Raw genomic sequence first — 10,324 nt, forward strand, 5'->3', positions numbered from 1 at the left:
TTACATTTTCAGATACATACTACAAAACAAACATGTTGTATTAAAAAGGTGTTTAACACGTATAAGAAAAAAGAAACTACCAATATGAACAGATACTTAAAGAAAAAACTAAATAAAAAGTATAGAATTTTTAAAAGGCCAGGCACAGTCGTTCACACATGTAATCTCAACATTTTGAAAGGCCGAGGTTAGAGGACCACTTGAGCCTGGGCAGCATAGTGAGAACTGTCTCTAAAAACTTTTAAAGTAGCTGGGCGTGGCACCTCCTATCCTAGCTACTCAGGAGGCTGAAGCAGGAGGATTGCCTGGATCCAGGAATTCATGGCTACACTGAACTATGATCACAGCATTGCACTCCAGCCTCGGCAGTAGAGCAAGACCTTGTATCAAAAAAAGAAAAAAGAATGTTTACTATTATTATAACTTCTATTTAACATGGTAATCAGAGAGCTAAGCCAGCACAGAAATATCAAAATAAAAGAGTAAGAGCCATAATGGAAAGGACAAACTAGATTATAAACAGCTGACAGGAATATAGGCACAACAGACATAGACAAGCAAAATCCCAAAGGAATCTAGAAAATAGAATTAAGAGGATTTAAAAGTTAGTTGATGTAATGTTCAAATATAATACCTATTTACATTTCTATACGCCAATCATGAAGTAGAAAAATGTAATTTCAAAAAATACTTTTTACAAAAGCAACAAATGCGCAAAGTAGCATTCCTTTTATGAGTCAATTACAAAACTATAATAAAAGACAGAAAAAATGTAGACAGCAAACATCTTCAAGGAAAGGAAGTCTTAATATTCTACACAGGTCATGTTAAGAGACGTCTCCATAGGCATCTTGCATTTCTGCACATCTTTCAAGCAGAGATTCCTTATTTACATGCTGCCTTTGCTCTGGATTATCTTTTCAAAGATGTTCTTATGGTGAATAGCCTTCGAAGACAGGGAGAGTGTCTCCCTCTAGAGCAGAGGGTAAACGTACTTGCTGTTCCATATAAAATACTTGTTTCCTATGCTCAGTGTTCCTCTCCTGTACCACAACCCAGTACAGACACGGGGGTCACCCACCCTCTTCACATTTCCTGTGGGAATTGCAGCTTCAGAACCTTCAGAATCAGCATTTCAGGAAAATGCTGATACTCTGGCTACTGCCATTGCTGTGGGTAATAAAGTCCTTTGTCTCTGAGTCAAGACTCTAGCGTCTTCTGCCAGCATCCCTGAAACTAACGGACTGATGTGAATTTACGAGTAAAATCTCAAACCTTTCACAGTTCTTAACCTGATACTTCTCCCCTGATTAATCTACTAATATCACGCAATTCCAGACAAAATCCTAATAAGGTTTTTTAAAAATCAAACTCAACAAGCTTTTTCTTAAATTTGTATCGAAGAACAAACCCAAACTCATTTGTATTTAGATAAATGCAAATTAAAAGATACAAAGTTTATGCCCAAAAAACTGGCAAAAAGTGAGTCTTGCATGATTAAGTTTTGGCAAAGATATAGAACAGTGAGAACACTTACACATTGCTCTGGAAATTGGAAAAGATTTTAGCATTATCTTAAAAAGGTAAACATGCACATACAGCAATTCCTTTCATGGGTGTATACCCCAAAGAAACATTAACACACGTGAACCGAGAGACATGTACCAAAATACCTGCATAGCAGCATTGTTCATCACAGTAAAACCAGGAACTTTTACATACTTAATTCAATTAAAGTAGTAAAAATGAATGAATTACAACAACATATTTCAACATGTGTGAATCTTAGAGAAGGTTGAATGAAAAGGGCGAGTCCTAGAAGAATGCAGAAAGCTGTACATCATTGTATAAAGTTCAAAACCAACAAAATTAAATAATCTGTTATTTAGGGATGCAACTGAATTTAGAAAAAGGGAAAAAGAAAGAGGGAACAATTGCAAAATTTCGGAGTAGTTGTTATTTATGGGAGGACAGGCAGTGCGCTGGGATTCTAGGACCACAAAAAGGCCTTCAACCAAATTCATAGGTTCTATTTCATAAATTGAAGGATGGCTTTACCAATATTTGTTTTATTAATATAAAACATATTTTAAGTTAAACATATGTAACATTACATTATACAAAACATATTTAAAATATGTAACAAATTATTTTGCATCCAATATTAAAATTTTAAATTAAAAATGTTTTATATCTCATTTAAATCGATTGACCATCAAGAGTTGTTAAACCTAGACACAAGTTTGCCCACCTATTTGGTTGTGGAGGTTATCTCCGCATGAGGCAGAGCTTACAGAATTCCATATTTAAGCAGGTGGCAGAGGTGGGAGAACCCAGTAATCTCACCCTTCTCCTGTGCTGGGAGCATAGCACTATGTAAGTTCCTGGTTTTTGGCTGACCCCCACTGGAATTCTAAGTGGAACAGCTGTTCATGTTGTGCCGAGACAGCTGTGAGAATTCGTGTGGCATATCTGTCGTGTCATTACCATAGAAATCAAAGGACCACTATACAGGTTTTGTAAAGCAGTGGAGGGCCCTTTCATTATCACTTCATTTTTCATTATGCCAATAAATCTGGTATCAAAACTTCTTCAAAGAATACAGAGACTCATCTGATAATGTGATAATCTAGAGTTGAAATGGAAATTCAGTTAGGGTCAAGATTATCCCTTTTATTATATGAGTATACCACAATTTCTTTGCCCATACTACTGTTGCTGGATATTATTGGGGCATAATGCTTATAAAAATTCATTATAGTTTCATGAGCTATTTAGTAGATACAAACGCAGTTAGAGAGGCTTCCTCAATCCCTGAAATGCAACCATCTCCAGCAAATAAACTTCAGAAAACTAAAATCATTTAAGAACTAGCCCTTCAAAGCATCGCCTTTCCTATGATTTTCCTTGACTAATAAAACTATGTGTGGATGCCAACAGCCCAACAGAAAACAGAAACATTTGAAAGGGCAGGCATTATTTGATACAGCTCTTTTATTCACCACATGATGGAAGAGACAGTCATGCATTTCTCGAATTTTTTCCCCACAGTTTGGCATTACTTGAAAGATTTGGAGATGAGAGGCGTCAATGTCAAGTGGCCTGAGGATATTTGGCTAAACCAGGCCGGTGGGCACTCACTGAGTTCATTTCTGTAGACTGAAATCTTCCAATGGTGTGGCTTGGGTTGTGTGTGTGCACGTGCTCACGTGTCCATGCACCATCCCACCATGAATACCGCCTACCAAATGCAGTCTATTCAGCCCTCTGTGGTTAACATAATGGAAAATGAAAAATTAGTCATTAAATAAAAGATTTTTAAAAAGAACAGTGTCACAAATAGATGCTGCCTTAATGGGGCTAGTAGCTACTGACAATGGTGAGCTTTATAAATAATGCCGAAATGAATGGAGAAAGCTTAGCAAGCTTGATTTTGTTGACAGACAAGATTCTACTGGATTCTTAAGCAACATCTTGCAACTGAATCGTTTACTAAGTGGGAAAAGAGAAATCTTGATAATTGGTTTTAAATAAAGCTTTTATTAAAGTGTTTTTTCAATTTCAAATCAAAATTGGATTACAATATAGAATTCATGGATGTAGAGACGCAAATACCGGGAAAAACACTTGGAGATAACCTAAATAATTGTGCTTAATGTGAAAATTAAGCTACTGGCACTCTGATTATTAGGTAATTTAGATGAGTTAATTTGCTCTAAAGTAAACTATATAATAGAAAACATACTTGTCTTAGAATAAATTTGTGCTAATGGATGTTTAGTCCACTTCCCTACTCTGCAGCTGCTGTTGAATGTTACTGTTCCCATTTCTTCCCAGTCCTACTTCATTCTTAGTATTAACCAAAGAGACGAAGAAAATTAGTGATTAGAATCTTCATGTCCCTAGAGTGAACGAAGTACCTGGGCACGATCTTCAAACAAAGAATTGGGGAGAGAAAGAGATGGTGGTGGCAGGGAGAATTAAATGAATTACGTAGAATGCTCAGTGATGTTGTCAAATATTATATCATGAAATATGACACAGAGAAAATATGTAACACATATGTGCACAGTTGTAAAATGATTAAGAAGCAAACACCGTGCAAGCACCACTCAGGTCAGAAAGGGAACATCACTGGCACTCTGGAAGTTCTTTCTTCATATGCCCCTCCCAAACCCAGGCATCTTTCTCCCTTCACATCTAACCACTCTCCCGGGCTCTGTGGAAATAATTTTGTTTTATTTTTGTCATATCAATATAGTACGCATCCTTTAAAATGTAGTTTTGTTTTCCCTGGTTCTGAACTTTATAGGAAAGAACCATGCTGTGTGTATTGTTTTGTGGCTTTTTTTTTTTTTTCACTCCATAGTGTTTACAGGCTCCATCTATTTTGTTGTGTGTAACTCTAGTCTATATAGTTTCATTGCTATGTCATTGTCCTAGTCCATTCAGGCTGCTATAAAAAATGCCATAAACTGGGTAGTTTAAAAACAACAGAAATTTATTTCTCATAGTTCTGGATGCTGGAAAGTTCAAGATCAAGTCTTTAGCAGATGGGTTGTCTGGGGAGGGAGGGCTCACCTCCTCATAGAGCCTTCTCACTGTGTCCTCACGTGGTGGAAGAGGCAAGGCAGCTCTCTGGGGCTTCTTCAATGAGGGCACTATTTCCACCTAATCACCTTCCAAAGGCCCCACCTCCTAATACCATCACCTTGGGGGTTAGGATTTCAATATATGAGTTTTCGGAGACACAAACATTCAGACCACAGCAATAATATTCCATTGTGTGGATATGCCACTATTTATTCATTATATTACTGAAAAGCATTTGGTTTGTTTCCATGGTGGGACAATTACAAACCCAGCTGTGAAGAAAATTCTTGAACATGTGTCCTAGTGCACCCAGGTACATATATCTCCAGGATACATACCTAAAAAATTGATTGCTAGTATTTCCACATTTTCAATTTTATTAGGTGATACCATACCATCACCTAATAAAATTTCAAAGAGGTTGAACCAATTCACATTTTAACCTGCAGTATATGGAAGAGCCCAGTGATAGCCAGTTTGCTTCTGATTGCCATGTAGTTATGTCTTATGATTTTAGTCTGCGTTCTCCTGAATATTTAAAAACTGGGTATTATTTTGTAGTTAACCGGCCACTTAGATTATAATGTTTATAAATTCCTTTAACGCAACAATTTCCTTTATGTTGCAGAGAAATAAATAATATAGACAGGAAAGAGTTAAAAGGATTGCCATAATTTTACTGTGGATTATAGCTATTGGAGCAAAAACTATGCAAAGAGGGCAAGGAAAGCAAGGGACTCTTTAAGAGGTTTAAAAGTTTAAAAGACAAAGCTTTCTTCCCCCTTCACCTTCTTCTGACTTTATTACATCTTGATGTATGGAAGGAGGTTATTACCTTGAGTTTAAATGAGAAGCTACAGGGATCTGAGCCATGCCTCAATGCAAGATTGTATGGTTATTGTGATAATGTAATTTAATTGAATATCATGTAACCCAATGAAATAAGAATGAAAAAAAGAGAGTTGTCATTCCTCTGCTATGAAAACAAAGTTGAACGCTTTGGAAATCTAGATGAAAAGCAAGTCACAAAAAAATCTGTCAAATTAATTGTAGTGCACATAAGACATAGGATGTGAAAAAATACATAAAAACCTAGAAAGGTTTTCCATTTATATTGCTTCAAAAATGCTTTAATTTCTTACTCCTTTTTAAAGAAATTGAGACTAGAAATCATAGATAATATGTTACAGAGATGGTTTATACAAGAATGACAATGTGGAACACAAATCAAAGAGCAGAGGGCTTGGCCATATATCAAAAGATTAACAATGAATGCATAAATATACATATATATATCATATATATATATGATCTTGTAAGAAAGATAAAATATTAAAATATGTGTGTACATATGTACCTTTTTAATGATTTTTAGTTATCTTTTAAAATTAAATAACCAACTAGCTGTTCTGAGCATGCTAAAAGCAATTTTACTGCATCTACTTAGGCCAAAACGTATACCCACATAGTAGAAAAAATAATGTCTTAAAAAGTAACATCTTTTTTCAGTTTAAGTTTAAGATCATCAGCCAATAATTTAATTAACTGATGGAAAAAAGTCAACAGTATACAAAGGAAGATAACAGAAACCAGAATCTCTTCCAAATCCTTTGTACAATAAAAAAAAAAAACTACTAGATATGTGAAGGAAAAATCTGACCCATTTTCAAGAAAGGAAAAGTCAATTGAAATAGACCTGATATGATCTAGATGTTGGAATTATTAGACAAGTACTTAAAAGAAACTATTATAAATATGTACAAGTACTTTGAGGGAAAAAATGGTCATAAAGAGTGAACAGATGGGGAATCTCAGCAGAGAAATTGAAACTATATTTTTTTTTAAAAAAGGAAATTCTAGAACTGAAAAGTACAATATCTGAAATAGAAAATTCATTGAATATGGGCTTAAGAGCAAATGCAAGTTGGCAGAAAAAAGTGTCAGTGAATGTGAATATATAGCAATAGAAATGATCCAATCTGAAGAATGAAGATTTTTCTTAAAAAGCTAGGAGGTGGGGGAAAGAACAAACCCTCAGTAGTCTGTGGTACCATATCAGGCAGTCTAATATATGTGCAATTGGAATCCCAGACAAAGAGGAAGAAAAGAATAGGGGAGAAAATATTTGAAAAACTAGTAGCTAACCCCCTGTTACCTGGAGGAACCTAAACCCCCAGGTCTTGGTTGCCGGCATCTGCAGAGCTGAACTACATTTATAATTTTTTCAACCTTCCAATTGCTGCTTCCACCAGGCTCTCTATAACCTCCCCCATGCATGCACAGAAAATGAGGCAGCAAAAGATTTGTGGGAAGCTTATATGCAGATTCTGATTAGTCTCTAATTTCTAGGATTTTCCCCACCCAATTTCCAGTCTCATGGACAACCCCAAATCCATTCCCTGATCCTTCAAGTCTGTAAGATAGTAGCATTCTGCTCAGGTTCTAACCCCGGTACCTCATAGACTGGGGAGTACCCTCAAGGGAAAAGCCATATAAAAGTGGATCTTGCCCAATAAGTGTGGCTCCTTTCTTTAAATGGTCGAATCCCCTTCAATAGCTGCTCACTTTTTGTTGTTCTCCAGTGACTTCAAGAAGGCCACCCCCCACCCCAACACCACCCCCTGCCAGCAAACTGTTGAATTGTTTTCTATGGAGGGTTAGTCTAATACAAGCTGCCAGAACCATATCCCTAATGTATTGGTTTTAAAGATGCCAAACCCTGCTGTTTTTAGTACTACATACGCACTGTCTACACTAGCAGAGATAGGTAACTCCTTGCCTCCCAATACCCATAGTCTTCTTCTTCAGTGAAAAAACTCATATTTGATGTAGAGTCACAATGTACATTTCTTTTGGCAACAGGTAGATTTTTGTCTTGTTCTAGCCACTATTAATAGTAGTTGATGCTAATCCTAACTAATTTAAATGCAAGGAGACTCTCAAATAAGTAATGTAGCAATAAATACAGGTATAGCCATCATGTTGGAATTTTCAGGGAATAAAGTGATGAAGTAGAGAGGCCATTAGCCTGAAAACCAGAGGACATGCCTTCTAGTACTGCTTCTTCCAACTAGGCTACATATTTTGGGCAAGTACCCCTCTCTGGGGCCACCGTCTCCTCATCTGTGAAAATGTTGCATTAAATTAAATGGTCTCTCATTTTTCTCTCCTCATTCCACTGAACCTCTCCATGATGTAGATAATGTTTTCACTATCTTAAGGAGTTACAGAGCTTGTAATTTTCAAAATTCTGATCATGAATCTCTGTTACAAAGAAAACCCCCTTTATCCCTCATTTTAAAGGAACACTTTGTGACCCCAGTCAGAGTCTATGTTCCCACTCATCTTCATTTGTTGACCTTATGTTTCAAATGGAAAGACAGCAGTTTTTTCAAGGTACCTCTCTGCTCGCAAAGATTTCCCTAATTTTTTAAGAGGCTGGTAGCAGTGAATGGTACAAATAAAACACATTTTCAGCAGTGCTGAGGCTCGGAACTGTGGTTGAGATGATAAAATGGTTTTATTTTCTAGATGACTATTTTTCAAACTCGAAATATGTTTTGCATCAGTGATGTGTTAAGGTCAAGTCAAGAAAAGAGACAATATGTCCCATGTCACGGAGACCAGGATAATGAGAGTGTTCTCTGGGAGATGGCTCAGAATCTGTTCATTTCACCGGCAAAAGGTTATACCAGACAGATTGTTTCTCATTTGATGTCTTAAATTAAACTGCTGACATGGCCTGCCTCAAAGTAAGAAGCATACGTGTTTGCCAAACAGACCCTAAAGAAAATCCCTGTTTGAGAGATTTGGTTCCTTTATCTGCAACCTTTGAGGCTTTTCTGTGTTTAAGGTATGCTTAGGAATTAAACCAGGTTTTCAACTACAGAGCAGCTCCCTAAATGTTCATGAAGGAGGCTTGGTGAATCTGAGACGTGCTGTTTTGTCAAAGTGCTGTGGGATAGAAGCGAGATAAATGCTAGCTCCTATTTGGAGTTTGGAAACATCACACATGCAAGATGCACATGAGATCATAGAGGAATTACTGAAGACAGAACGGACCTATGGAAGACTCGCTTTAGCCATTGCCCTCCACTCTGGCCCTGCTTTCCCTCCTCAATGGCCATTTTCACCCACCCCAGAGCTCAAAGAAGACCAAATAGGCTAATGTCATGGTGAATGGTCTGCAGACCAGCAACATCAGCCTCACATGCCCTATCCCAGGCATCAAAATCTGCACTGGAACAAAATCTGCAGACGATTCAGAAGGACTGATCCTCAGTCCAAAGAGGATCAGCCAGGCACAGTTCTAGGTTTGGGGGATACAGTAGGGAATAGAACAGACAAGTCCTGCTTGTGTTGCATTTACATTTTAATGGGAGAAGGGAGAAAAAGCAATAAACAAGCAGACAGGTAAGTATTTGAGTTTCTGATGGTCATAGTGTTGAAGCAGGGAAAGAGGGGAAGGAAGCCTGGGTGTGGAGTGAGGGTTACTACTTGTACATGGTAATCAGGGAAATCTTCACCAAGAGGGTAAAATGTGAACAGAGATATAAAGGAAATAAGAGAGCAACCCAGTGAGTGAGTGGTCAGAAGACCTGAATTCCAGCCCCCAGATCTCCTTCTCCCTGTGTATTGCAACATTTTGCAAGCTACTTAAACTTCCTGACCCTGGGTCTCCTTAGTGGTCCACTAGGAATAAAAATACCCACGATAGCTAATTCATGACTGATTTGTGAGGATCAGATAGGATGCATATATGCACGAGTGCTGTTAACCTTGTCTGTGAGGCTGTAGGCTCCTTGGCCCTTTGCCTCTAACTCATAGGGACAAAATTGGTGTGATGTGAAGTTGCAAATTGAAGTATGAAGAGTTGAGTTTTGTGTACGTAATCTAAGCCTTCCTTGAGCACCATATACAACTCGTGACCTCACTTCCCACTATGCAACCCACGCGCCCCCCTCCCCACACTTTCTCCACTGTGGACCTTCCCTTACCGATGTCCTACCTGGACATCCTCCCTCACTCTTCCTCCTTCTCACACTCTTCTCCCTATGACCAGGCCTTTAATATCCCCTCTCCTTTGATAGCTCTTCACCACCTTTTGCTCAGATTCTGGTCCTTCCCCAGGGTGAAGGCCCTCTCCAATTTCTTCTGTTGGAGAGTGTTCTTCTCAATGCAGTAGCTCTTGCAGAATTTACATAAGAGATTCGTATCCTCCTTGCTCTAATTTGCTTTGGGCTGTACAATATGGTTGGTGTTTCTGTCTCCTTTATAGACTCCTAGAGCTACAGGATAAACCCTCTTCTAAGAACAGAGACATGGAATGCTCAGTCTCTGTCTCGATTGCTGGGTCAGCAGGTAAAGAGATGGCAGTGTTGCCACCTGAAGAGTGTCCACCGACACAACGTATGACGGGAGGGACCCTAGGCAGGGCTGTGCTGCCATTGATGTTGTGGAGTTTGTTTCTCACTGTTTTTTTTCTGGTTAATTTGAGAGAATGTCTGTATTTGCTGTTTCTGTAATCTTATTTTGTGTTTCAGTTGAGTAAGTGTTGCTGAATATCTGTAGAATGTGTGATAATTTTTTGTAAAAAAAAAAACTCAATAAAAGAAACATTAGCATAGAAAAATATTTTATGTTGTGTAAAACACTTGGCTGAGGAAATGTTTTAATGCATTATATCAAAATGCTACAGACTCTCAGCAGTTAGATTACGGGAGACAGCTCT

This window comes from Hylobates moloch, unplaced genomic scaffold, assembly GCF_009828535.3.
Source record: "Hylobates moloch isolate HMO894 unplaced genomic scaffold, HMol_V3 SCAFFOLD_6, whole genome shotgun sequence".
NCBI lineage: Eukaryota > Metazoa > Chordata > Mammalia > Primates > Hylobatidae > Hylobates > Hylobates moloch.